General features: G+C 40.3%; 1 protein-coding gene across 6 annotated transcripts in view; it reads left to right on the top strand.

Moving 5' to 3' along the window:
- The window catches only part of PDE4B (phosphodiesterase 4B), a 601,639-nt gene that overhangs the window by 512,708 nt on the left and 61,058 nt on the right, over positions 1 to 27,873 (top strand). The window contains exon 1 of one of the 6 annotated variants that reach the window (XM_082419766.1): positions 14,352 to 21,300. The exons of the other annotated variants lie outside the window; for them this stretch is intronic. The gene's annotated coding sequence lies outside the window, so the exon portion shown is untranslated. Of the gene's footprint in view, positions 1 to 14,351; positions 21,301 to 27,873 lie in introns of those variants that run through there. 6 annotated transcript variants of the gene reach the window in all.

Raw genomic sequence — 27,873 nt, 5'->3', positions numbered from 1 at the left:
GTTTTGTTTTACATGTTCCCATCAGGAGCACCATTGTTAATAATAATTCTGAATCACAGGAGAGAGATCACACCTAACATCTCCTCTTTTGTTTTGAAATGCTGTTAAAACTCAAAAGGCAGAAACACAGCCCACAGCCTTGGCAGATGTCAGACTCTGCAGGACTGAATGGGGTTTTTCCTGAGTTACTTTCTATGACTGATACTTTGTGACCCAGATGTGTCTGCCACATGGAGAAACTTTATTATTAATAAATCCACATTCCCCCCAAACAAACAAGACAGCATGTCAAACAGTGGTGTTTGCTCTGTTATACATTTGGGTTGGTTTTTCATCGTTTCCAAGGACCAAGGCCCTGGATGTTTCCCATTGCACTGGTGAAAAAAAAAATGTGAGAATTCAATTTGCCTATTTTGGCCACATAAACATGAGACAAATTGTGGTCACCAAGTCAGGACTCCTCATTCCAGAGGGCTTGGTAGCAGCGGATGGGGCTGTGAGGCTCCCTAGGGAGGACAATATTGAATCTGGAAGTGCATAGGATCTAGGCCGTGTGGTAAGGAGACTATTCAGAACACCTCCTGGTTTTATGGCATTCAGTCTTTGAGTCACAGACCCCAAAGAGCCAGAAAAAACTAGTGTGTGTCTGCCATGGTAATTAAGTGTTCAAGTCTGAAGAAGCTTGAAGAAATCTTAAATGTAGCAGAACTACTTCTGCCAGCTTTGTTCACTGTTTCAAGAGCTCACCCAATCAGAGCTCATTCAAGATCCCTTTATTGGACACTGACGCTATGTGTAGCACTGTCCCAAACACTGTGAACAATATTAAATTAGGGTCCCAGCCCTCGAGGAGATTGCAGTGAGTGAGGATGGGAATATTTCAGTGTGAAACATTTAATCATTTAAATAACGGTAAAAGTGGTAAGAGGTGGTTTCCTCCTCAGTGAAGCCTTTCAGAGCTGCCCCACCTTCACCACCTGTGTGTTGAGGGTTCATGTCTGAACTCAATTTGATGTAACTCTACTAGAATGAGATCACAAAAAGGTCATAAATTTTAGCGTCAGAAACACTCAAATCTAAATTCCCCATTACCCGTGAATTAGCTGGATTGTAAGCTCCCAGAGGACAAGTCTGTTTAAACATGGTATATCTTAGAACTCGGCACAGTGCCTGACGTTTACTAGACACTCTATAAATATTTGCTGTTGAATACCTAAATTAACTGTGGAACCCTAGCAAAGTTAACCTGTGAGTCCAGAGTCCCCTACCGGGGTGGTACAGGAGTAATCACACCTGCCTGATAGGCGTTAGGAAGTTGTCCAGAATGATGTTTGAGGATGGAGACTCTGGAGTCCCTCTGTCTGGGCCTGAATTCTGACCTGTCATTTATTAGTTCTGTGGTTTTGAGCAAATAACTTGTCTTTGCCTCAGTTTCCCACACTATCAAGTAAGGATAATATTGTAATACTTCCTACCTCTTAGATTTGTTGTGAGGATTAAATGAATGAACATCTGTATAGTCCTTAGACGAGGGCCTGGCATGTAGTATGTGCTATAAAAATATTTGTTAAATAAAAATAAATAAAATATAAATAGAAAATGGGTTTGCATGGGAATTAATGAGTGTTGATGTTGTAAAATGCTTAACATAACCTGGTTCAAATGATGCTGAATAAATGGTAGTTCAAAGAACTTTATATTTGATCCTCATTTCCTAAGCCAGTGCCTGGCTCATTAAAAAGTGCACAAAATGGAATATAATTATTAAGAGAGTGCTATTAAGTTTTCTGAGGATCACGAGGACCTTGTGGGCTAGCAATACGGGGAGGGGTTTCATCAAGGACAGGGAATTAAAGTTGGCTCTTGGTTAGGAATTAAATAGTCAGGGTTAAGGAGTTCACAGAGGAGGCATATAATCTGCATAAACTGGAGGGAGGAAAAATCCAATCACAGTCACGAGATGCTCCATCATCAACAGGACTTGGCACCACTTTCTGGAAGAATAATTTGTCGTGGTCCAGCTTTTTAAGTGAGTTTGGCCAAAACTCTGCTTCAATTCTTCTAGCGTTTCAACTGCTCAAATTAAGACTTTGATGACTGCTTATTTATTCACTCATTTTTTGAGTAAGTATTTTGTAGATTCCACTAAGTATCAGGCATTTTATTAGGGAGTGGTGAATAAAATAGAAATGGACCTTACCCCTTTTGGACCAGGAGGGAGATACAGACTATGAACTGAAAAGTAAACAAATTCTGATAAGTGCTTTGAAGTATATTAAGAGGGCACAGAGGTAGAAAATAATGGGAAGGAAGGCAAGGTTGTTTAGATGAGAAAATGTCTCTCCAAGCAGGTGACATTTCACCTGAAGCCAGAAAGCTAAGAAGAAAAAAGGGGACTATTCCAGGCAGGGAAATGGAATGTTCAAAGGTCTTGAGCTTGGTGTATTTAAGAAAGAAGGCCAGTGTGGCTGGAGCAGAGTGACCTGGGGGAAACAGGTAGAAAATGGGGTTGGAGATGGGCAGGGGTTTAATCTTGTGGGGCCTTGTAAGGGATAGTAAGGAGTTAAGACTATATTAAAGCGAACTGGGAAGGCACCAAAAAGTAGAAGGGAAAATGTTATATAACTTCTTAAAACTCACTCAGTTGCATTGAGATTTTCAGTTTAAGAACTATTTCTGCAGTCAAGTGGCTATTCACTTAAGTTCAACAAAGAGTTGTCTACTGATTCCTGAGTGTAAACTAGCACATCAAGATGAATAGGTTATTGTTCCTCTAACATTTATTACAGGTAACCCTCAAACTTATGATGTTGGATATGTGTTTTAACTATGTCAAGAAACACAAAGATATCAACCACTTAGTACTCCAACATAATGCTATTTGTAAATTAAACAATGCACAGATTGACAAAGAAATCCTTCTGTCGTGGAAGTCAAGAGGTTCAACAACTACTCCTATAGGTAGGTCTGACAAGTATATTGTTCTTTAAGGATAGACCTATGCTCTTAATCATTTCAAGTATATGCAGTGCTGAAGTCTATTGCTGAATAAATATGTGTATATGAATATGACATTTAATACAAATTCAGCTTGAGTGAATCCCCAAAAAAAAAAAAAAACTCACTCAGGCATCAATGTAGATAGTAAGTTGGATTGGAAAAAAAAGAGGAAGTGAGAGGAACATTGAAGCAGTCTAGGTAAGGAGGTGATGTTTGCTTAGTCCTGGATGGTAGAGAGGCAGGGATAGAAAGAAATGGACAGATTTGCCATATATTTTGGAGATGGGCTAGACAAGACTTGCTAATCAATTAGATGAGGAGAGGTAAAAGTAGAAACACTAAGATAAAGAAAAGCATCAAGAATGAAATTCAGGCTTCTGGCTCGAGCCACTGTATGGTGTTGTTGCCATTGACTAAAATGGATAAGATTAGAGAAGGAAATTGTGGAAGGTGGGGTGGGAAAGAAGTCAAGAGTTTGGTTTTAGCTGCTAATTTTGAGTGTTGTGATGCATCCTTGAGTAGATGTCAGGTCAGCATAGGAAAGGTTAGGCTAGAGATCCATATTTGGAGTCTTCAGCATATAAATTGTGAATAAATCCATGGGCTTGAATGAGAGTGTAGAGTGTACAAATCCAGGGAGAATGATGGCATTGAGATTCTGAGTAGAGAAGGAGGGGATCAGGGAGAAGACTCAGAAAGAATGATCCGAGAGGTAAGAGGAAACCATGGAGAACATGGTATCACAGAGCCTGAGTGAGGAGAGTATTTTGAGAAGGAGACAGCCATCAGCTGTGTTGAAGTAGGTTGAGAATAGAAAAGTGACCACTGGTTTTGGCAACACAGAAGTCATTGATGATCTTGACAAGAGTAGATTTATGGGACTTATAAGGTTAGAAGCCAGATTCACAGTGGGTTGAACACTTGAGGATGGTAAAGCATATTTGTATGTTGCTGAAAAAATTTCAGAGACAAGGAGAGGTTACTGATGGAAAGAGAAAGGAAATAATCAAGGGAACAATCCTAGAGCGTGTAAAGGGCAGTGGGATCCAGAAAGTAGGTTGAGGGCTTGTCTTTTGACTGGAGCAGGGACACCGCTTCAGGTGAAAGAGGAGGAGATGGCTTTAGGCACAGGAAATAATCACCATCCTTATAGCTAATATTTATTGAGTTTACTATGTGCCAGGTAATGTTCTAAGTAATTTTCATTTATTAACTCATTTAATCCTCATAACAATCTTTTGAGATAGGTTCTTACACATACTCAATCAAAACTTAGAGAGTTCTTTCTCATCTGATAGTTTAAATTGTGGAGTGGAAGGCAGATGGGAGGTTTGAGAAGGGAAAATGTAGGACATAGTGTCACAGAAAGTAAGTACTCATTGGGACTTCCAGGCAGTATTGGGAGCTCATTTGAGATTTGAAATCATCAATAAAAAGTGAATCTGGGACTTCCCTGGTGGTCCAGTGGTTGAGAATTCGTCAAGCAATGCAGGGGACTCTGGTTGGATCCCTGGTTGGGGAACTAAGATCCCACATGCTGTGGTGCAACTAAGCCTGCAAGCCACTACTAGAGAGCCCATGTGCCGCAACTACAGAGCCAACACACTCTGGAGCCCGCGCGCCAGAACTAGAGAGAAGCCCACATGCCGCAACGAAGCAAAGAGCCCATGCGCCACAACGAAAGATCCTGCATGCTGCAATTAAGACCTGATGCAGCCCCAAAATAAAATAAATAAATAAATATATTTTTTAAAAAAGTGAATGTAACACAAAATCCAAGTGGGTCTTTACAGCACTCAGCAGTCATACTTCAGTGGCCTGACTTAATTGATGCTTAATTTAGAAGCAGGGGTAATTTCCAATGCCAGGAGTAATAAAATATACTAGAATCCCCTACTAGAATCCTAGCCCTTAATAAATGTTCATGAAGCTGCTTTGGAGACTTGGCCACAAGGAGCCCTTCCCCTACCCCACTACCCCTCTTGCCCCTGCTCAGAGGGAGGAACCATGGCCTCCATGAGAGAATGATATATAGAATGAACTACCACAGCCCACCAGGATGATGATAGACAGGCACTGGCTGATTTTGACTCATACTTAAAAGGAGTCCAAGCTGGATGCTCTGTCCCACTGTTCCTCACAGCTTGCCAGGTTTCCATCAGCAACAAGGGCACCTTTACCTGAGAAATCACCATTAACTCTCCCCATTGCCAAGCTCTCGTGAGTGCAGAAGAGGTACACAATCTTTACTTGACACAGAAAGCTTTTGATTGACAACAAATAGTAAGAGCTAAGATTTACTGAGCACTTACTCTATATCAGGATTGGGGCAAAGTGCTTTTTTACTATACACTGTGTCCCTTAATCTTTAAAACAATACAGTGAGGTATGTATTGTTATAATATCTGTATTACAGATAAGAAAAATGAGCTTTAAAGACTTTAAGTAATTTTTTCAATATCAGGAAGCTATCAAATGAAGAAGCCATGAGTTGATTCCAGAAAGCCTGACTCCAGAATCTAGGCTCTTTTAACAAGTACATTATAACAACAAATCAGTGAGCAGCCTTGCCAGATCAAACTACTGTGCATATTCATGTTATCATACACTGCCACCATTCTATAAATATTATTCACAAAACACATGAATTTTGTTTTCAACTATGTTGAGACCAGTTTCTACTCTCCCATGCTCTCAAAATGAGGGATTAATTCATTGGGGGTGATTATAGAATTGATGGCTTTTATTCAAATTTCCCTCTTTTCATAGCAACCAGCCTATTAAAGAGAAAGGTTTATGGTTGTTGGTTTTTGCAAGCCTGGTGACCTACGTTAATATAATTTTCCCTGAAGTCAAATTTGTTGATGCATGTGACACAGCATAACCTGAGCTCTGTGGGCTCTAAGGACTGGCAATGACCTGATCTTTTCCCGCCACGTGATTATGAATTGAGAATTGTCCTTTACAAAAAATTCCCAGATAACTGAGGTCAATTTGAAAATTTTAGTCTCAGCATCTGGGCATCTTAACTGTTCAGGTTATTTGCAGATATACTAATAATATGCTATCATTACAATAATGATAAAAGCCAACAACAGGTCAAATGCTTACTCTGTGCCAGCTAAGGGCTTTATGTGCCCTTTTCATGTATAACAAATTCTTAGAGACTATCATTTACCCTATTTTGAAGATAAAGAAAATGAAATGAAGAGGGGTTAAATAACTAGCCCAAGGTCACATAGTTACTAAAAGGGAAAATGAGAATTGAGAATTTAGAGCTTTTGAAGGCCAAGTCATCATTTGGAGACAGAGAACCACGGAAACAAATCAAAGCTTCACTACTTAGCAGTTTGAAAGATAAAGTTTACAAAACTGACTTTGCAAGGATGGCAGAACAATCCACATAAAGCATCAAGTACATACCTGCCAAGTAGTAGATGCTCATTGAATGGTAGCTATGGTTATTAAATGGAATGAGCTGGAAAGTTGAATAAGTATTCCATAATTTTGATTTAATTGGTGAACATACGTATTTCAAATACCTGACCCATATCAAATATGCTCTTCTCTCCTTATTGTTTTAAGTGTCCAAATTACTCAGGTAATCAACTCACGCCCCCCTCCCTTCTACCTTTTTGGATGTGATCTGTGCCTGAGACTCCCTCAGACACACTAATTCTACATAATTTGAAAAGTAACATAAGTATTTCTGTTGTCCTTCTGTTCTTTCTAAGTAAATTTGAATGAATTCAAGATATTTTTCCAATGGCTTTAGGTATAGATGTTTGCAATGGACCCGAGCTCCCTGTGGGTAAGATGAAAAACAAACCCAGCTGGAGTATCCTGGTGACCCAGTAGCCCAGACCTGCCATAATAACCTATTTAGGGACGCCATGGTAATCTGGTCAGTGGCATTTGGCTGAGTGGTTCCAATTGTGACATATGATGATTCAAGTTTACTCATGTACACACCAGAACTTCACAAAATGACCTTTTTTGAGGTCCTTGAGGTTAGGGAGGGAGCAGGGAGGAGCTCTAAACAAAGCAGCTTTGTTTTTACACCACTTGTTTGGACAAATGTCCCCTCATGTGCAGCAGCTATTTGCTGCCGGGCTCTTGGCAGAATGACTAAAATGGGACAGAAATTAAGGACACATTCTGAAGTCCCCTGGAAAAATCACCCTCTCCGGCAAATGTTAACCTTGGGATGGTAACTCAATGGATGATTTCTTGTCACTCACTTCCTTACTCACTTTTTTCCTTTATGGGCATTTTCAAGGTGGTTGAAATGGCTACTTATTAGGCATCTGCTATGCATATCCTGTACCAGGTCCATGGAGGATGGAGCATGGGGAAAAATCATTTATCATCTTAGGGATTCATTCTTCTGGTCTGTAAAATGGAGAATTAGACTACATTAGTGATTCCCAAGTTTTATACATATTTAATAAAGCATATTCAATTTTTCATTTTTCATTTAAAAAAGAGAAGAAAAATATCTTCAGAAACCACAGAAAATAAAGCTTCACAAACTCTTCTTAGCCAATACGGATATAAAAAGCATAGAATCCCAATAAAAGGGCCATCTGAATCTACATAAGGGCAAGGTATGTGATCTTTTATGTTTTTAACCTTATAAAACCGGTAGAAAATTAAAAAAAAAAAAAAAAACTGGTTGAGAAACTCTGGACCAGATAATCTCTAAGGTTGTTTTCAAGTTCAAGAAATCTATGGTTGTACAAAATCGCCTCCCAAGAACAATTGGTGTTTTTATAGCTCAAAGAAGAGAGATGTATTCTTAGAGAAGGATAAATCGTCAGGGCTTGAGAGATAGTCATTTCCAACACTGACTTCTGATTGTTGATTCATAAACAAATGTGTGTGCTGACCCACAAAACACAAGTTCTGATTAATTCTACTGATATTGGCCAGCAATCTAATTAATTTAGGCCCAAAGTCAATTTTTGACTTGAATCATCAATCTCTAATATCTTACTAGCCTAAATTAACCAGATAATTTAATGAAGAAGTATTTATTAAACTACTTCGGTTAACTTTCTCTTTAACTCTTTTTTTTTTTTTTGAGGGTTAAATTATAAAACTTTATTTTAATTACAGTTTAAATTCAGCTCCCAAGCTTCCCATCTTTCTGTCGCACTTTTGATCTCTCCCTAATACCGTCTGTACATATCCAATTCCTCCCATCTTCTTAAGAGCTGTTCAAATGCCAGTCCCACAAAAAGGTTTCCTCTTCTTCCACCCTCACTTCCTTGCAGGTGAAAAGAATTTCTCATGTTATCAATTTCCCCAGCACTTGATATTGTGGGATCTCTTTAACTCTTGGGCTTTACAAATGAGTAATACATTTAAAAGAAAGAAACAATAACATCTTAAGTTCTTTTTTTTTTAAAGCTGTATTTTATACGGATTTTCTTTGCATGTGAACTTTTTTATTAATTCAGAATGATGAGACAAAAGAGGAGAGAAACAAAATTAAACATCGTAAAGGAAAAATCAAAGAGCAGAGAAACTGGCAAGAAATTGAATTAGAAGAGAAAGTGAGGAATAAAATCCAAAAAAGTTTTTTAGGGAAAATCCCTGTATAAAGGAAAAGAATCCAAAGATACAACACATGTGCTTCATGACTCAAAGGTGTTGGCTTTGTACCTAGGTGATTCATTTGGTGGAAAACATAGCTGGGTCAGAGAACTTTTTGCTGGCCCCAAACTTTCTTGGAGTCATTTGAAGCTTCATTTTGTGTGTGTATTTCTTCTCACTTCTTCAAAGGAAATATTAATTGCTTTTCAGAAATAGCCCTGGTCATTGGAGTTTATCTGTTTGAGCACTTGAGATTTAGAATTAGATCATGGACTTTGGAGTATGGAAAGTATTTAAGAAACTGGGACAGATTTGTTCCAAGCGACCTCTCTTTGTCTCCTGACAGGAATAGATAGATAGTAGGTCCTGCAAGGGAGCTCTGTTGAATAGGTCCAAAGGGGACAGTCTGCCCGTTGGAAAAGATAGACTGGACCAGTGGTTTAGAACTTTTTGGACCATGACTCGCAGTAAGACGTATATTTTACATCAAGACTCAGTCCCCACATATGCGTGTGCTTTATAAAACAATATCTTACTACATGTGTTATACCTGATGTTTTCTATTCTAGTCTAGTCTTTTGTTGTTTAAATAAATACTGGCCAAGACCCATTAAATAGATTTCATAACTTATTATTGGATTTCTACATATGTTCCCCAGTTTCTTTCCTGTCTGCAACACCTCCCCCCAGACACACACACATTGCTCAAATACAGTAGAGCCCATTTGCAGAAGCATCCCTCTCACACCCCACCCCACACGTCGAAATACTTGCAGTTTCTTGAGCACCATGCTCTCTTTCACTTCCCTGCACATGTCATTCTCTGTCTCTACTCAAAGCACTTTAGAGCTTTCTCACTCCACCTCCCTTTTCTGCACCAAGCTAACTCCATCTGCTTAAGACTCAACCCAGGGCTCAAAAGTCCTTCCCCTCAGGCTGTGTTGACCTGTTTTCTGCTCTCTCCCGAGCATCCTGGAGACATCCTTGTCTTTAGCTCAACCTCATCTTGCTATGTTATGATGATCCACTTATATGCTTTTCTTTCCCACTAGACTCCCTGAAAGCAAAGGCTATGTCTTATATCCCCAGGAACTGGTCTAAGGTTTGACACATACCTGGTTCATAAATTTTGGATGAACGAGAGCCTGCCTGTTGGTCGGCACATAGTACTGAGTTGCTGCCTCCTTGGTAAGTTGTAGTCTTTACCACAAACAAGCAATGAGTATTCTTTAGTGGAAAATATGCACCTGAGTTGCAGTAGATGTGCTGACCCTCAGAATCTTTTTTCTGTTGCTCATAAGATATAGTGTAGCAAATCAGGTGGAAAACTCAGGCTTTGGAGCTGCACAGAACTGGATTTGAATTCTGGCCCATTGGTTACAGGCTCTGTGACCTTAAGCAAGTTACTCAATTTTTAAATATCTCAGTTCCCTTATCTGCCAATAATAACCTTCTATGGCTGTTGTTAGGATTGTGTAGATGTTAAATAATGGGATATAAGCTCCGTGAGGGCAGGAATTTTTGTCACTTTGGTACCTTGTCATGGACTTAGAAAAATGGCTGGCACATATTTGTTGCATAGGTGAATATTTTGCTGCTCTCAATAGGCCCTCAGTAATTCAAAGCAGCTCTTATTCCTGTGAATATCTTACCAAGTTTTGCACAGGATTCCTTGGAATATGCATGATGTGCATGATAATTCCTTATAACTTCTTTGATCAGAAATTAGGCTCCTACCTGTGAGATGACACTTTCATACCCTGACATTCAATGATTCAAGATGCAGGTAGAAACATTTGTCTTCCTGAAGAATGTTGTATTTCATGCTGTTAGTCTAGAATGAAGTTTAGTCATTGCAAGGTTGGTTGATTTTGTAGAGGTCCTTCAGTTCTGTTTTTGAGTTGCCATGTATGGGCGTTTGATTCTTTCTTCTTCTCTTGTCTGTTTTCTTGTTAGACATCCATGAACCATATCATCATTCACTACGTGTTAGATAGACTCACACAGATTCTGATTCAGGGTCTTGGGAAACATGACTGAATTTCTCAGTGTTCCTAGAGTTGTTTCATTCTCTTCCTCTGCAGAGATCTTGTGTAAGATCCATAAGGATGGAAAATCCATTATTGCCTAATGTCCTTACTGTTTCCCATTTCATGAATAGATGTTTGTATTCCTAGGTTTCATTTTGGGCCTTTCCTATTTTCAGTACTTTCCTGAGTATCTTGTGCCAAATAATGAAAGTATCGTTTTAAGCTTTTTTGAATTTCATTAGCTCACGGACATCTCTCAATACTACATTTCTACCAGAAAGACAAAACAAAGAAAGAAATTTTAAAAAGCAATTCTCAAAGTCTTCCACAAAACAGGACAAATAAAATGATGGTATTGCTTCATTTAAAAGATCCACATCAAAATGTTCTAACCTTCACTTTCTCATGCCAAAAGCCACTTCACTGTAGTATTTACTGCAGAATCTTTTAAGTAGTAGGGTTAAATGATCCAGATTATTAGTCCATTATGGTTGTTTACCTTCTATTTCACATGGTAATAACAGGGTTGTCCTACTCTTTTATATGTAGAAGTCTGCCAAAAACTATTTTACTCATTTGTTAGTGAATTTAGGTGTGAATTCCAAAGTGTGCTCCTTATCATAAATTCCTCAGATATATAATAACAGAGTGTATACCAACAAAGAATGGTAAATCCTATGACACTATATTAATTTAATATCTTAAGTCCATCAACGGAACAATACACTAATATACTTTTGTTCTCACACTGACTTCTGTTTTCAAATTTAAGATTACCCCTAAGCTACTATAGTCATATCAGACTAGGTGGGGCTCTTCATGACATCTTTGAAAGTAGGAGGAGGAATATATTTGGGGGAAAAGAGGACATATTTTGGTAAGTGGAATTAAGAGAAGGGGAAGCTTGCCTGACTAACTAATAGGTTTCACTTAGTTGGTTCAGTGATGGAGAACAGGTAGACCACAGAAGGGCAGAGCTTTCTGGAGAAAAGAGGAGGGTTAACATTTATGGAATGCCTACTACGTGCTAGGTGTTTCACAGTCTTTTACATCCTCACACAGAAACTCTGGAGAAGATTATTGCATTAAATTAAAGATATGCTGCCCATAACAAAAGTTCAGTCATCTGTCCAAAGTCATACAACTCTTAGGGGGCAGGGTCCAGATTTGAACCCAAGCTTTCACAACTTGTGTTCTTTCCACTAACAGCACAGTCTTAGAATACTCCAGGTAAACCTGTATGTGTCCAGTCAGGTGAATGTTGCACTTGACATCTTTTAAATTTCCACTTTACAAACATTTCTTGACACACTGAGGGAGAAGTTCCACACAATGGAACTGAGATATCATCTCCGCTTTCTACCCCTGAATGGTTCCTCTGAGGGCATCACTGTAGCCTTTTACATGGATATGAAAACATTTAGTAAAGTGGAAAGCATTGTGTTCATGGTAGCCAAAAGTTCCTATAGTACTTTTTAATAATAATAAAGTTGATGGCAGAATGAAAATATTACAAGGAAAAGTAACATGCTATAATATAAACTCCTAATGATATGAATATTAAAATGCAATCAAATGCATATTGAGGACATTTGCTCTATTGCACAAACACAGGCATCCAGAGTGATGTCTTCTCTCTATTGTTCTTGCTTTTATCTTTAGCCATGTGGGAAGACTTTCAAGGGTCCTATTTCATTTCTCAGAGTGACAGGCTCATTCTACAACAAGCAGAGTGACTGGCCAAAGCTAACGGCTTCCTTGAATAAATTCATTTTCTGGTGATTTTGGTTCCCCTCTTCACAAGACTTCCTGAGATACTGATCATGGAAGGGAATATTATCTCTTTAATTCTGGGCACTTAGTCAGCACTCAGACCGCATTCCTGGCTGCAGCCTGGAACATCACTTCTGGCTGGACTCACTTCTCCTTGCCCACCGAGGAGAGATCAGCCCATTCACTGCACTTTATTGATTGTGAGCTGCTGATTTATCCAGTCTTCTCATTTCACGTGTGAGGGACAGAGATTTGGAATGACTTCCCTCTGCTCACATAGCTGATGATAGAATGTGGGCTAGAATCCACATTTGACTCTCAGTCCAGAGCTCTTTCCATTCCCCGGTCCCTCACTTATTAATACATTCATCAAATATGTGTTAGATGCCTACATGCGTGTAAGTAGCTGTGACTTAAGACACAGATCCTGCACTCAAGGCCTTTACCCTTCTCTATATTTTTGATTTCCAGAGGGTCTGAGTTCCATTAGGAAGATGACTCTATGCCAGGGCAATCTCTCTACCCTGGATGGATTGGGCAATCGCAGCTTGTCACGTACAGCTCCATTTCTAGTATCCAAATGTATTGTTCATAAACAGCCTATTCTCTAGTCTTCTTTTTATTGGGGTTTCTCACCCAAACATGACATTTTTGATAGATAATGTTTAAATGGGTGGGCTCTGAAGGTCAAGCTATTAATACCTCAAATAGTCTCCATTTTCTCCCTAGTAAAAGATAGCATGGATGTATATATGTGTGTGTGCATCGGGTGTAGTGTACTGAAACACTCAGAAGAAAACCATTTGTTCATGAATGGGCCACAGTACAAGCTACAGACATCTTCTGGGCCTCACATGGCTGCCACATACACCAGACTACCAATATCAGATAAGCAGATTTTTGTCAACTGGTAATTTTTAATAATTTAAGCATACTTTTTTCCATTATTTTAAGGACCCATTTTGGAGCTTCTTTATTTGAGCAGCAAGTATTTCCTGAGGGCCTGCTGTGTTCCCAGTCCTGTAAAGTTTTGGGCTATGGGAAACTGAGTCAGAGATCATGATCCTCAAGTCACTTTCATGCTTCTTGTGGCTGTCATTCTTGCTTCAGTTGATCCTGGAGTAAAAAGGACTCGTATGTCACAGAGGAGGTAGCTGAGGCCCCGAGAAGTTTAGTGACATGCCAAGATCCCCGATACTAGTAAGTGATAAAGCTGGGGCTAGATCTCTGATCTTTTTGCCACTGGACAGTACTCTTTTTTTTTTTAACTACCCCAGATTGCCTGCCAATATTTTTCAAAAGCACGGGATATATTAGAGAAAGAATTCTTTGCAAACGTATAATTGTGACCTCATGGTAGAATAATAACAATGAAATGAAAATGTTATTAAAGTTCATTTTAAACGTTACCTAAAACTAGGTCATGAATGTATCCCCTAGCCTTTCCTCCCCATGGGCATAAATGAGTTCCTTTCCCAAATGACTGGTTTGGTTTTTTACACCCATGTGAGTTACAAAGACCTTTTTATTACAGGGATCCCTGCTGAACTTCTCCTAGGGAATGACTGTGATGGGAGAAATACAAGTAGCAAGTTCACTGGGCGTTTATAACTTGAGAGAAATCTCTTGCTAAAGCTTGGAGCTTACTGCTCATCCAACTGATTAACTTTGTCTGGGAGGTGGTCATTAGCCTCCCAAACCCCAGAGGTTTGGACTATTCAGTTACAGTAAGCCCAGAAGCAGGGAGGGATTAGGACACAGCTTCCCTGGGTGAAAACGGGGAAAGCTAAACTGCTTCCAGATTGCAGTTCACTGTCCCTATACTGATTTCTGGAGGACTTGAGAAGGTCCTGAAGCAGAAGGGACCCATTGGCTTTGGAGGCAGGAGATGATGGAAATGCACGGTTCATCCACAAACCAGATGCTCTTAGCATCACTCCCTAGCTGGGCGACATTCATGGGACTCTTCCCCATTGGTTTCCACATTTGTCAAATGAGCAAGAAAAACATAAAGAATTACAGATTGACAGTTTGGTAAGTTTCCCTGATGGTCACCTTACTGTTACCTATTACGTGGGCTATGGTGTTGTGTAGCCTGGGAGAATCTAAAAATCTGGATTTGGGGGCTCTTGATTTATTTGATTTATTGTCAGCAGATGACATTAAAAGTAGCTTGCATTTGCTGAGCAAATCTAGATGGACAATGGTGGGTGGAAACAGGGAGTGGCCTGGGTGGTGGCTGGAATTAGAATAACAATCCCTTGCATTTTAGAGATTGCAAAGCACGTTCCCACACATTGTGTCATTGGATTCCTGCAAAGTCCTTGAAGGGCAGGTATTCCTATTGACAAATGAGATTCGACAAATGAGAAAATTGATGTTCTAAAAGGTTAAGCAATGTCCAGAGCTCACACACACAAAAAAGTGGTGGCAGTATAAAAAGTAGAATATAAACCAAAGCCCTTGTTTCCTTATGCAACATACCAGAGAGTGATGAGAATCTACCACAAAGCTTTTTAGCTATCCTCAGATAATCAGCAACTGTTTATAGTATATTATTGACACGGGACTCCAGTCTTCTATTCTTTCTGGACCTTTAGAACTTCTCTTGTTTTGGCTTCTCTTCCCACCTCCTCTTGATCTATGTAGCTCCTTCAGCTTATCACTTAGACACCACTTCCTCCAAGAAGTCCCCAAGATTTTGTTAGGTGACCATTCTGTAGGCTTATGTGGTACCCAGTGATTATCACCGCTTTATCCTTACCACTCTAATTAAATTACCCATATTGGAATATCACTGTCTAGGCACTAAAACTAGTTATTTACAAGTCATTCACTAGTGGTTATTTTTTCACCATTTAACCCCAACATATAGGATGATAAACTCTGTCTGGATAAATATTTCTTGAGTAAATGCTGTGTAATCTACTGTAACCAAAAGGGAATTTTGCTTCCACATTACCCTTGGGGGCAGGAGAAGATGGAAAACTCTTTTAAAGCCATCTAAAACAGTACCATTTCCAGGAGGAGGCTCTCAGGAAACCAAACTCTATAGCCATTTGCTTAAAACATTAGGTTATTCCCAGAAGTAAGACTTAGAGTTGGGAGAGGACTAAAAGTGTGATAAGGATGGAAGTTAGTGTTTGTGTAACTCTATGGGGAAAGAGGTGAGAGTAGATATTTTTGGAGTTACTGGAAAACTTGGCCATGACACCCTGGCTGCTCATGTGTCTGGTGCTATTGCTGGGAACCAAGCTTCATACCGATCCTGTCAAATATCAGTTTCTGAGAAGAGACTTGAACTTGCTATGTGGTTATTTATAACTGTATCTTCCTATTTGGTGCCAGATTAGAAGACCCTACAATACCAGTGATATATGTTATCAGAACCACATATCGACAGAGTATGATAATCATGGTAGATGATGAGCAAGGTGTAGGACTCACAAGTCGTGTAAATACAGAACCCAGCACTTTAACCTAGAACCTGTATATCCCAAATCCTTTCAAGCATCTAGGAATTAATGAATGCATAAATGTAATCATCACATAAAATGAATCAGTGGAGCCCTGGCTGCAAGGCCATTTATGCAATGGCAGAATCTTAAAGGACATGGAGAGCTTGACAAGGGTTGAGTATTACAGGCATTGTGCTGAACTTTCAGCAAAAGCAGTCCTAGGCAGTGTGTCAACAAATGGGCATGGCTGTGCTCCAGTTAAACTTTATTTACAAAAATAGGCAGTAGGCTGTGTTTGGTTCCTCAGAGTTTCCTGATCCTGGTATAAAGTATAGGTAGCAACTTACAATTTTATTTCCTTCTGAAAATCCTTCCTTTGTTCTCCTTTGCCTACAAGCTGAAGCACAAATTCCTTAACTCTATTCCAATCTGAGCAGTACTTTCACACCACCTGAGAGTTGATGCTCTTTTTCTTCTCTTTGTGCTCAGTTCACATTGTTCTGTTCTTAAGGCTTTCTGCTTAACCAAATCCTACCCATCCTTTGTGAAAGACGTTCTCAAATGGGGTAGAGGGGTTATATCAGAATCATCTGGGGAGCCTTTTGACATTAAACATGGTGCTTATCAACCACCCTAAATTCTGATAAACCCAGTGAGGAGGTGGGGCAGGGCAGGGACTTGTATAGCTTGCAAATGTTCCTAAGCTTATTCAGGTGATAGACACTCTCCCCCCAAACCAGCGCTCTATGGCATTGCTAAAGTCCCACTTCCTCCAAGAAACCTTTCCTAACCACATTAACCCATACTCAGCTTTCTTCATTTGGACCCCATTAGTCCTCTTTGGCCAAAAAATTCATTTTTAGCACTTATTGTATTTTTTTTTTTTGGTTTTTTAAGTGTTTCGTGTATCTGCCATTGTTGTTCTAGGTGCTGGGGACACAGCAGTGAACAGGATAGTAAAGACCCTTCTCTCTGAAGATTACATTCTAGTGACAGAGAGAGACAGGCAATAAGCATGTGCCCAAAGGAACGGAGGAGATAATTTCAGATAATGAAAAAAAAACAAGCTAATGGAATAAGGGGTGACCAGAGAAGGGAGCTGGAAGGATAAGAAGGTGCTGTTTTGGATAGAAGAGTCAAAAGGGTTTTATGGCATCTATAACTGAGCTAAAAGCTGAGCGCAGAGATCTAGGGGAAAGGAATTACAAGCCGAGGGAACAGCACAGCTTTATCCTTCCTTTCTCTGAAAATGCTGTTGAATGTAGAATGTTGGAGTAGTCAGCCTCAGAGATGATTAACAACAGTTCACTTATTGAGGACTGCCAAATAAAATGCAGGATGCCCAGTAAATTTGAATTTCAGATAAATAACAAATAATTTTTTACTATAAGGACAAATTATAGTATAAGAACTAAAAATATATATTATTTATCTGAAATTGAAATTTAACTGGCTGTCTTTGTTTGTCTTCATTTTGTTTGTTTTTTGGCTAAATTGGACAACTCTGCAGTTTACTCATAAGAAAAGTAACCCAGGGCAATTTATGTTTGATACCATCCAGTTACTTGGAGCTGAGCTGGAACAAAATCTGAATCTAAAGCAGAGGCAATTCTATTTGGTGTTGATATGTTAGAATATCTTACATTGTTTTCTAACTGTCTCCTTGGGTAGTGATTTGTGTCCCCGACAACTCCTTAAGGGCATGTTTCCTGTGACTTTTATTTTTTTGTCATACACAAGGTACAATATTAAGTACTTAATTCATTCTTTTATCCCCTTTCTATTATAAGCCTACAGTAGAAGTACGGATCTGGGTACAAAGGGGACATGGCCTCTGTCCTTCAGATAATGAAAAATGAGTGTATATAAATCACTTTAAATCAGCTAAGAACATGATAAAGTGTCACTGCAGAAGAGCGTGATGGCACTGGTGTTTTGAGCTGGGACAGATGGCTTCCAGCCGTGGGATTCAAGGAAGACGTCAAGTAGAAGTTCCATCTGACTTGGGACTTGATTGATGGCAAGGATTTCAATAAAGGATTACAGAGAACATCATCCATTCAGAGAAAACAGCACAAACCAGGAGAGTGTGGTGAAAATAACAGGACTTACTTGGGGAACAAATCCATCCCTGTGTTTGCAGCTGAGATTTAAGTAAAGGAGAAGAGTATGTGATGTTAGACCTGGGTTAGAAAGAACCCTGAACACCAAATAAAGGTATTTGGTGTATTAGAAAGGTCATGGGGGTCATTAAAGATTTTTGAGCTGGCACTTGATGTAATGAGTCATGTGTGAAGAAAATCAGTCTTTTGATGGTATAAAACATGGAGACCAGTGAGAAAGTGACTGCAAAAGCCCCGGTTGGTTAAATGAGGGCTTGACTATAATTTATAATGAGAGAAAGGGAAAGATGGGACTGGATGCAGTAGATATTTTTGAGGTAGAATCCACTAAGCCTGCCAACTGGTAGGTTGTAGAAACTGAGAAAAAAAGGAGGCATGGAAGATAAAGCAGAGATTTTAAGTTTGGATAACTATGGGAATATGGGTACCATTAATAAAAATATGGAAGTCAAGAAAAAGGGCAGATTGTAGGTGGGAAGAAGATAATGGCTTTATCTTTTTAAACATAGCATTATAGAATTTCACAGCTATTAAAGTCATTATGATTATGCCCAATCCCTTTGTTTCATGTAGAAGAAAATCCAGTGAGAGTAAATGACTTGTCTATGATCACTCTGCAAGTTAGTAGAATAGCCAGTTGGCGAAATCAGATGCCTTGAACAATGTTTATTCCATAAAATGATCTATTTTATGATGAGTTTGAATTTGTAGAAGTAGAATAATGTTGTGGTAAGATGCATTAGTCAGCTGGAAACGTAGATGTGGCATTTCAGTAACAGATCAGGGACAATGATTTGGGAGCTATCAAAATGAAAGTAACATTTAAAGACATGGAAGTACATGAAATTGCCAAAGGAGAGATTAGAGTCACTAAGTCACTAAGTCAAGTGTGACAGATGTCAATGGATACTAAGAAGTGCCCAGTAAAAAATAAAATAAAATAAATAGTAAGTGCCCACTAAATTTCACATTCAGGAGGCCCCTGGGTTTTGAGAAAAAGAGAGAGAGAGAAAGCAGTTGCCATTGAATGGAGGGAGCAGAAACAAGACTACAAACATTGAAGGTTGATGGGCTGGTGAAGAAGTGGAACTAGAAATTAAAATTATTTCTCTGGAAGGTGGCAATAAAAGAAGAATGTTGTGATAATGTTGAAGCAGGGCCTAAGGAAAAGCTTTTAGGTTGTAGGATGGGAAAAACATAAAGGAGTGTATAGGTAGAAACAGTGAAGGTCATGGAGAACAAGTTGTTAAAGGCGTAAATGAGTGAGGTTATAACTGAAATTATCAAGGTCTTTAAAAAAAAAACAACTAGAGTGGAGGAGAAAAAAACAAAACAAAATGAGGAGAGACACTAAAATGGATAGGTAAAAGTGGAGACAAAGAAGCCTCCTGGGGCAAGAATGGGGTGAAGTTGGTAAAATTCAAATTGACCTTTATCTTACCAGTGAAGTAGGAAATTGGATCTTTGGTAAAAGTGAGAGGATAGACATGGAAATGGGAATTTGTGAGCAGTGGGAATGTTTTCATATACACCTATGAGGAATCAGTAGCGAGATGATAAAACTGCACTAGGAGCCCTGCTGAGGTTAGACCCGGGCATTTGTGGTAGATGTAATTAACCTAGTATTGATGCTTTTCAACTATGGCAGCAGAAGAGAAAATATGGACAATGGGGGTTTCCCAGGAATTCCCGGGTAGTGGGGAATATTATTGTTTTATATACTAGTGTTGATGGGATTCATGTTAGACGAAGATCCAAGCAGAATGGGCAATGTGGGGAGGAGTTAAGGGCAAAAGTCAGATTTCCAAGAGTACCATTATGCTAGGATTTCTGATGGCATTTGCACACATTGTTTCCTGTAATCCTCATGACGAGTAATCATAACCTTATGAAGCAGCCATTATTACCCCAGTTACACAGGTAGAGATCCTCAGAGTCACATTGAACAAGCTGTTGCTTAAGGACTCAACAACTGTAAATGGTAGAACCTTTTCTTCTTCAAACCACGTTGGCTCTGCCCTCCAGTAGCAATGAAAAAATTACAAAATTAGGCAGATAAGAAGGTTGAGCTTAGTAGAGGTATTTCAGAATTAAAGGTGGAGCACTTCCCACTGAGAAGCTCCAAAGGGAAACAGAAGTGACAGAAGCGACAAGATGCTAGTTACAGATGTCAAGGCCCAAGAAGCTAGAGTTAATTGATTTTTTTCCAGAAACGTTTTATTGAAATATAACATGCAGAGAGAAAAGTACACAAATCACAAGTGTAGAAGTCAGTGAATTTTTATAAAATGAACACATCCACGTAGCCAGAACCTGAAACAAGAAATACATCATCGCCAGCCCCATGAAAGCCCCCCGCAAGTCCCCTCCCAATCACAATCCCCCTCAAGGTAACCACTCTCTTGACTTCTAAATCATAGACTCCTTTTTGCCTCTTTTGAACTTTATATAAATTGAATCATATTTTATGTGCTTTTTAATATTTGATTTCTTTTGCTCGTCATTTAAGTTTATGAGATTCATCCCTGTTGTTTCATGTGGCAATTGCTCTGATTGATTTAACCACCACACAACCTTCTCTAGTGGTAAGAGAGTCTGATTCTGTGAGACAGAGAAACAAAAGATTATTTAAATTTCTTTTTCTATGTGCTTTCTTTGGGTATATAGTTGGGAAGACTTGATGAATATGTTTCTGATGTATACAAAGCTATGTTAAAATTGCATTTAGACATAGTTTGTAGAAAATTTATAAGAAAGTTCTTCGTGATCTACTTCATGGCACTACATACAGCCTTACACTCAGAAAAGAAGGTTCAAAATGTTCTGTGAAGTTTACATAAACACTGTCAACTCAGTAAAGAGGATGGGTTTCAATGAATGTACTGGCATTTTGAAAGAAAAAAAAAATTGTATTATTGTGAGGGTTTGGAACTTTAGCACTCACTGAACTATTCTTAGTTATTTGGGAATCACTTACACTGAGTCCTGGAAGAAGATTTAAGGAAACACCAGTTGCCATTTGGTAATATCTCTTCGGGAAGGCCCTACATTAGCCATGCTGCAATGCAAATATAAATAACCGGATACATTTTAAGACACATGACACAATGTTCTGAAAATTAATGTCCCAGAGTGGTCAGAAATTTAGATGAGTACATGATTAGCATGGCAAGAGGGTTTAAGAAACCTCCAGGTTACTCACTTCCCTTGATACTCAGTTTCTTCTTCTATAAAATAGAAATAATGCTCCATCTCGCTCTCTGGCTGACATGAGAATCAGGTGATGGATTTATGAGAAAGCGCTTTGCAAACTGTAAGGTAAGATGATGGTATGATTCGTATCGGCCATTTTACCTCCTTTTCAGTTGCTCATGGCAGGTTAAAGTGAAGGAAGGGTACCCAGATTGGAAGCATCGCAGATTGTAGCAAAATAGAGCAGGAGGATGAAGTTAGGATTACGGTTAGGGTTAGGATTAGGGTTAGGTCCTGGGTGGGAGTACAGGCTCTGCCCCAGACTGGTGGCTGTGTGGCTTCAGGCAGGTTATTTAACCTTCTCCAGCCACAGATTCATCTCTAGATTAGAGACAGTAACACTGCTTAAATTTGGCAAGAAGAGGAGGTAATTGTCAGCAAAGCACCCCTCATGGCATCTTGTGTGTAGAATGCTCCCAGTAAATAGTCTTAATTACCGTAATTCTCTAACAACAACAATAATAATGGTATAATAGCTTCAAGCAGCCACTTAGTGCTGTGGATGTGCAAGGCAGCTGAAAAACACTGACCTCTTGGGGTACCTGTCTGTGGTTTCATTATTTAGGGGATCCCTTGCAAGTTTGAGAGTAGAAAACAGGCGGGGACCCTGGCAGCTCACACCACGCGGCTGCTGGGCACCTGCAGGATTGGGGTGCCAAAGGCACCTCCTGTGGGATGGCTTCTGGTGAGGTGAACTACTCTCTCCCTTTCCAGTCCCCTGTGACACGTAAGCTCTTTTCCTCTACTTCCTTAACGAAACAGAATAATAAAATATCAGAGCTAAAAGAGGCCCTAGACATTATCTGTTCCAACACTGGATTTCAAAGCTGCAGAAATGGAACTGAGAGGCTGAGGGGCTTGCTGCGTGAACAGGTGATAAAACTGGGACTGGAGTCCAGATCTCCCAGCTCCCAGTTCAGAACTTTTTCTTCTACCCCACAGTGACCTTAGAAGATGGCTTCACCTCTACTCTCTCAGTGCAAATCAGGATTATCTCCTTAAGAGTTGGGCCTGAATCTGATTCCTCATGGAATCCCCTGGGCAATGCTTTGCACCTAATAGTTACTCAGAAAAATATTTTTAAATGGCATCAGATTTGTGGGATACCCTCTTCTCATGTTCAGTTTTTAGAATCAGGGGTCAAACTTAAAGAGCATCTTTAAATGACCTGGTTCATTCCTCTCTGCTGCATTAAATGCACATGTCCCACTTTCTAGGGGCGGTCAACCCATCTTTTATTCTGCTTCTCTAATTCTGCTGGACGGTCAACCCGTCTTTCCCCTGCTCTTTCACTGCCCCGGTGTAGAGCTCTGTGCTAGTGCTTACGGTGACATAGCACTGTAGAGTGACTGAGAGTGTGAGATGAGGAATCAGGAGAGAATGGGGATCCTGGCTGCAACTTACGAGATACTTAATGACTCTAAAGCTACATTTCCTTACCTGTAAAGTGGGGAAGTTGATATACCTACATCATAAGATGTTGAACGTTAGTTGTACAGTGCACGACACATAGAGTACTCAATAAATGTCTTAGTCTTAGGTTGTATCATAGTTTGCACACTGACATGTCTGGCTCCCCTGCCAAACTATGATCTTCCTCAGGTCCAGAACCTTCTTAGTTAACTTTATATCTGTGGGACCTTGAACAGTGTTGTCTGGTACATAGTAGATACTCAGTGTTTCCAGAAGGGAGGGACGAAGAGAAGGGAGGAAAGGAGGAGAAGTTGTAAGATGCAGATGAACTCCCAATCTAAGACACCAAAGACCTGGGTTCAGGCCCAGCTCTTCCAGTTGCAATCTGTGGAGTGTTAATCTAGTCACTTAATGCCTATGAAACTCATTCTCCTTCTCAGCAAAATGGGTTTGCTAATACTCCCTTCCTAGCAGCCTTAGGAGGATCATTTGAGACAGTGTATGTGAGGATATTTTGTACATTGAAATATACTTTCCAAATTTATTGTGAGAACTGTTACTGTTATGACAAGATCTGCCTTCACCGTCTCCTAGATTTTACTAATAATCAGTTAGCCACTGGGCAGTGACGCCTGGCTCTGGCGTGGAAGGCACTGCGTTAGCTGCTGTGAGGAAGTCTTTGCTTTCAGGATGTTTACAGTGTGGAAGGGAGGTTGGAACCCATGGCCTCCGCCTCTGGCCACGGAAGGTAGTTTGAGAGGCCTTTTGGGCAGAGGCCCTTGACCTCAACCGACCTACCTCTGTGAGTGCCCAGCGGCAGTGGCTGTCTCTGAAATGACCCCTAACAGCATGTGCCTGCCGGGCCTGCCCAAGCTCGTCTTTGGAATGCTGCCTCCTTTGTCAAATGCCACCAGCTTCGTGCTCTCATTTCCCTTGTAACACACATGTTAGGGCAGCAAAGTGTATCCCCTGTGACGTAAATGTTACAGTGGCACAGCAGAGGGCAGAGGGTAGCCTGCTGTGGGTGGAAGAGAAAGTCAGGCGCTGATGTCTGACGGCCCACTTCCCCACTCTGAGCCTGCCTACGGGACCTGCTCTGGGACTTTCATCTGCACCCTCACGCACACAGTTCTCTAAATCCCCAAGTGTATAGGTCTGGGAGCCCCCTGAGAAACACACATCACGGGAAATTTTGTTTCAGTGCCTCCTCTACCTCATCAGGGAGCTGTAAAGCCTGTTCAGTGTAAAAGCAGCTCCTTATTCTAGACACTCACTGAAGCATGGCCTAATTTCCCCACATCCAAATCCAGATTTCTTTAACCTACCCTTTGCATTTAAATGAGGCACTTAAATGGATGTTAAACCTGAGTTCTTTACTCTGGAGGCCGGAGAGTTCACCACAATGTTTAGAAGGTTTAGCTCACGTGAGCATTGTATTAGTTATCTATGGCCCTTGTAAGAAATTACACAAACTTTGTGGCTTAAAACGACACAGATCAAGGTTTTGGCAAAGCTGTGTTCCTTTCTGGAGTCTCTAGGGGAAAATCCATTTTCTTGCGTTTTCCAGCTTCTAGAGGCTGCCTGCCTTCCTTGGCTCCTGGCCATGTTCCACATTCAAAGGCAGCAATAGTCAGTTGAATATTTCTCACATTCCATCACTCGGACACTGACTCATCTGTCTTCCACTTCCACATTTAAGGACCCTCGTACATAGGGCCCACCTAGATAATCTAAAATAATATTTTAATTTTAAGATTAGCTCATTAGCAGCCATATTCCCATCTGCTACCTTAATCCTCCTTTGCCATGTGGCATAATATATTCACAGGTTGCAAGGATTAGGATGTAGACCTCTTTGGGAAGCCTTTGTTCTGTCTACCACAGGTATCGAGAGTGATGTCAGGATCTCAGGATGTCTCTGTAGTAGTGATTGGCAAACATGGCCCTCGGGCCGTACACTTGTTTTTGAAAATAAAGGTTCATTGGAACACAGTGACTTGCATTTGTTTCTGTATTATCTGTGGCTGTTTTCATGCTTAAATGGCAGAGTTGAATATTTGCAACTCAGACCATGTGGCTCACAAGCCTAGAATAATTACTATCTGGTCTTTTTTAAAAAGTTTACTGACTTTTGCTCTCTAACTCTCTATATATCTCTGATTATAACTCTAAGGAATATCATTTAGGAACTTTGTGGATGTCTTCCTCATGTTTTTCACTCCCCCCACCCCCAACACACATACTTTTAAAATTCCTAACAGTGCTCTGTCTGCCTCTCCTGCTGTTCCTTCTCTACCCTCAATTGCCATGAAACTACTAAACCCTTAATAGTAACACCAAGCACTATACTGTATCATCTCTTTACTTTGATACACGCTGTTCCCTTTGCTTATAAAATACTTTTACCTTCTTTTCCTATTTCTTGCTGAGAAAACTCCTATTCATCCTTTAAAACCCTGCCAAGGCATAACTTCCTCCAGGAAGCCTTCCCTATCACTCCTACCCGAGGAAAAGCAATGACTCCTATTCTCAAACAGTCTTTCCTGGACTGTGAGTGCCTCAATGGCAGTGATTGCTCTATTTACCCTTCTGGTATCCTCTGTGTTTAGCATGGAGACTGACACCTATTATGTATCCACAGATACTAGTTTAAATGAATGGTACTTTAAATGTTGCCAGTCAGAGTTGAGGCACAGTGAAGTGGCAACAACAGGTTCTGTAAAAATTCAAAACTGGTCCCTGCTGTTTCACAGAGGGAATGGCTGTATGATCTTGGAGATGTCCATTCCTTTCTCCTGGCCTCAGTCGTATCACCTATGAACCAAGGAGTTGGTTTAAATATGATTGGTCTCTCGGGCCGCATCCAGCTTTAGTGGTCCTTTCCACAGAGGATTTGGCCTTGTACCTTGCAGATGCTGAGAAGAGAGAAATCTCTTGCATTGGGCTTGTGCCCTGCAGAGCTGGAAATCACTCAAGTTGGTGAGATAATGTGCAGGCCGTGGGTGGGATCTTGTATTTGTTATTGACCTTTCTCCAGGAACCAATTAGAAGATAGACACCTGCCCTGGAGAGTCATGGGCAGGCAGTGTGTGCTCACGACCCCCATCTCATAATCCTCAGCAGCAATCCATGCCTGGAGCTCAGTCCACTTACTAGAGACCCACCCCAAGTCCTTGGAACCATATGGGAATCACACCAAACTCCAGGGAGTCCAAATTACCGTTTCCCCCTCCTCCCCCAACTCCTTCATATCTGTCAGTGGTTCTGCTCTGTCCACTCCAAGGCTAGAAACCGTGCTGACAGTTTTGCACACCTTCCTCTCCCTGGTCATCTCTTATGGAGAATGGTATATTTTTTGCCCTGTCATGAATTGGTATATATTTGTTTCCTTCCAGACCTTATTTAGAACTTCTCTCTTTCATCCTATCGTCACCACCTGTTCTAGCCTGCATTGTTTTCAGCTTAGATCCCCACAGTTGGGTCTTCCTGGGACCCCTAACTCTAGCTGCTTCCCATTGAGGGGCATCTTACACACTCCTGTTGGCTGCATTGTCCTAAATTCCCTCTTTCCTCATGCCTCGCCCCTCGACCAGAACCTCCAGTAGCTCCTTGCTGCTCGTACGTACATCAAGTCCAGACTCCTGCACTTCACAATCTGGCCCCGCTCTGACTCTCTAACCGTTTTTCTTCAACAACCTCTGTTCAGTAAGACTTATCTCCCTGCTGCTTTGCATTTCATTTTGGATCCCATGCTTTTCCATCTAGATTACCGTTATTTGGTTCTTAATTCAATTAAGTTCAGTGCACTTCCACAAGCATGTATTAATAAGCTCCTGCTCTGTTCAAAACACAAGCATGGCTTTGCTGCTCCCAGTCTTCGGATGATCCAGCCCACAGCCCACAGTGTGCGCTTGCTGTTTGCCTTCTGTGCCTGAGCATTCCTGCTCCCCTCTCGGATCACACATTCCTAGAGGACAGCAACGACTTGTCTTTTGCTTCTTTTGTATCCCGGACTGGGGCCTGCTATTGAGCCCAGGCACCCAGGCCACCTTTCCAGCCTCATTCACCATTTCCCTTCCCACCTGTTCTGTCATCTATACGTTAATGATAACGCAATCTACCGCACAAGGTTGTCTCGAAGATTAGAGAGATTTTGTTCAGGCAGACTTTCAATTAATGGTTGCTCTGACTAACATTATCCTTATCCATCCTTCCCGTGGTCCTTCAGTTTTTGGTGCATAAGCACTTGAGCATTTGGAGTTAGAGAAAGTAACCAAAGGGATTTTATCATGACGACTAGACATAGAAATTGTTCTTGCTCCTAAATCTTGATCAGAACATGCCACACTGAACCCATAAGTTATAGTAGGTTATTGGATTTCATTTTACTTGTTTATAAGGTAAGCATTTATTAAGTGCTTGCTCTTTACCAGGCACTGTTCAGGGTTTGCCATTAGCAATCTCAGTGGCCTCTTTTGCAGATGAGTCATTCCCTCTCCCTCGTCTCAGACCCAGCCCTCTGTACTAAGAGGAAGTGTGGTATAGGAACTGCAGTTTAAAGTTTTTACTGAGGGGTTGGTCCTGAGCTTTGGCCACGTGAAACTCACTCAGTCTCCACCCTCTCCAGTCTTCCTCCTGAGGCTGTGGCTGCCAGGTGCCAGCTGGGGCCTTCTGTCTGCTGGCTGCCTGGGCTATTCAGTTTCAGAGAAATAATTTCAAATCCAAACTACAACTATTTGAAATTCATTCAAAGTGTAGCAGTATTTCATTCATTCAATAAATTCAATCAGTGAATAAATTCAATTCAGTAAATGTTTGCTAAATTAAAGCAATCACTCAAACAAGACTGACTTAATCTCAAAATGTCTGTGGATGTTTCTGCAAATAAGTTTTATAGTATAATTTACTTTGTAAAAAATCAGTATTCCCTTGTTTACTATTTCAAATAATATTAACTCTCATAATTCAAGGAAACCTCTTAAACAAATTACGTGACAGTGTGTGATAAATGCTAGAAGAACCACCAGAGCAGAAGAAACAAAACAGCAACAACAAACCTCAGCTAATAAGAAAACAACTTTAAAAATGACTATTGGAGTCTATTATCTAGATTATTCCAGTTTTAAGACTGTTCAGAATCTGTGTTAAATGGATACATGTGTGAAACTGGCAAAAAAGAGTCCAGAAATGTCAGAAGTGACATGCAAAACATTTACAGTTCTTGTT

Source organism: Balaenoptera physalus (assembly GCF_965194825.1).
Source record: "Balaenoptera physalus genome assembly, chromosome: 1".
Taxonomy (NCBI): Eukaryota; Metazoa; Chordata; class Mammalia; order Artiodactyla; family Balaenopteridae; genus Balaenoptera; species Balaenoptera physalus.
Note: the sequence above shows the minus strand (reverse complement) of the source record. Positions and strands in the feature narration are given on the sequence as shown.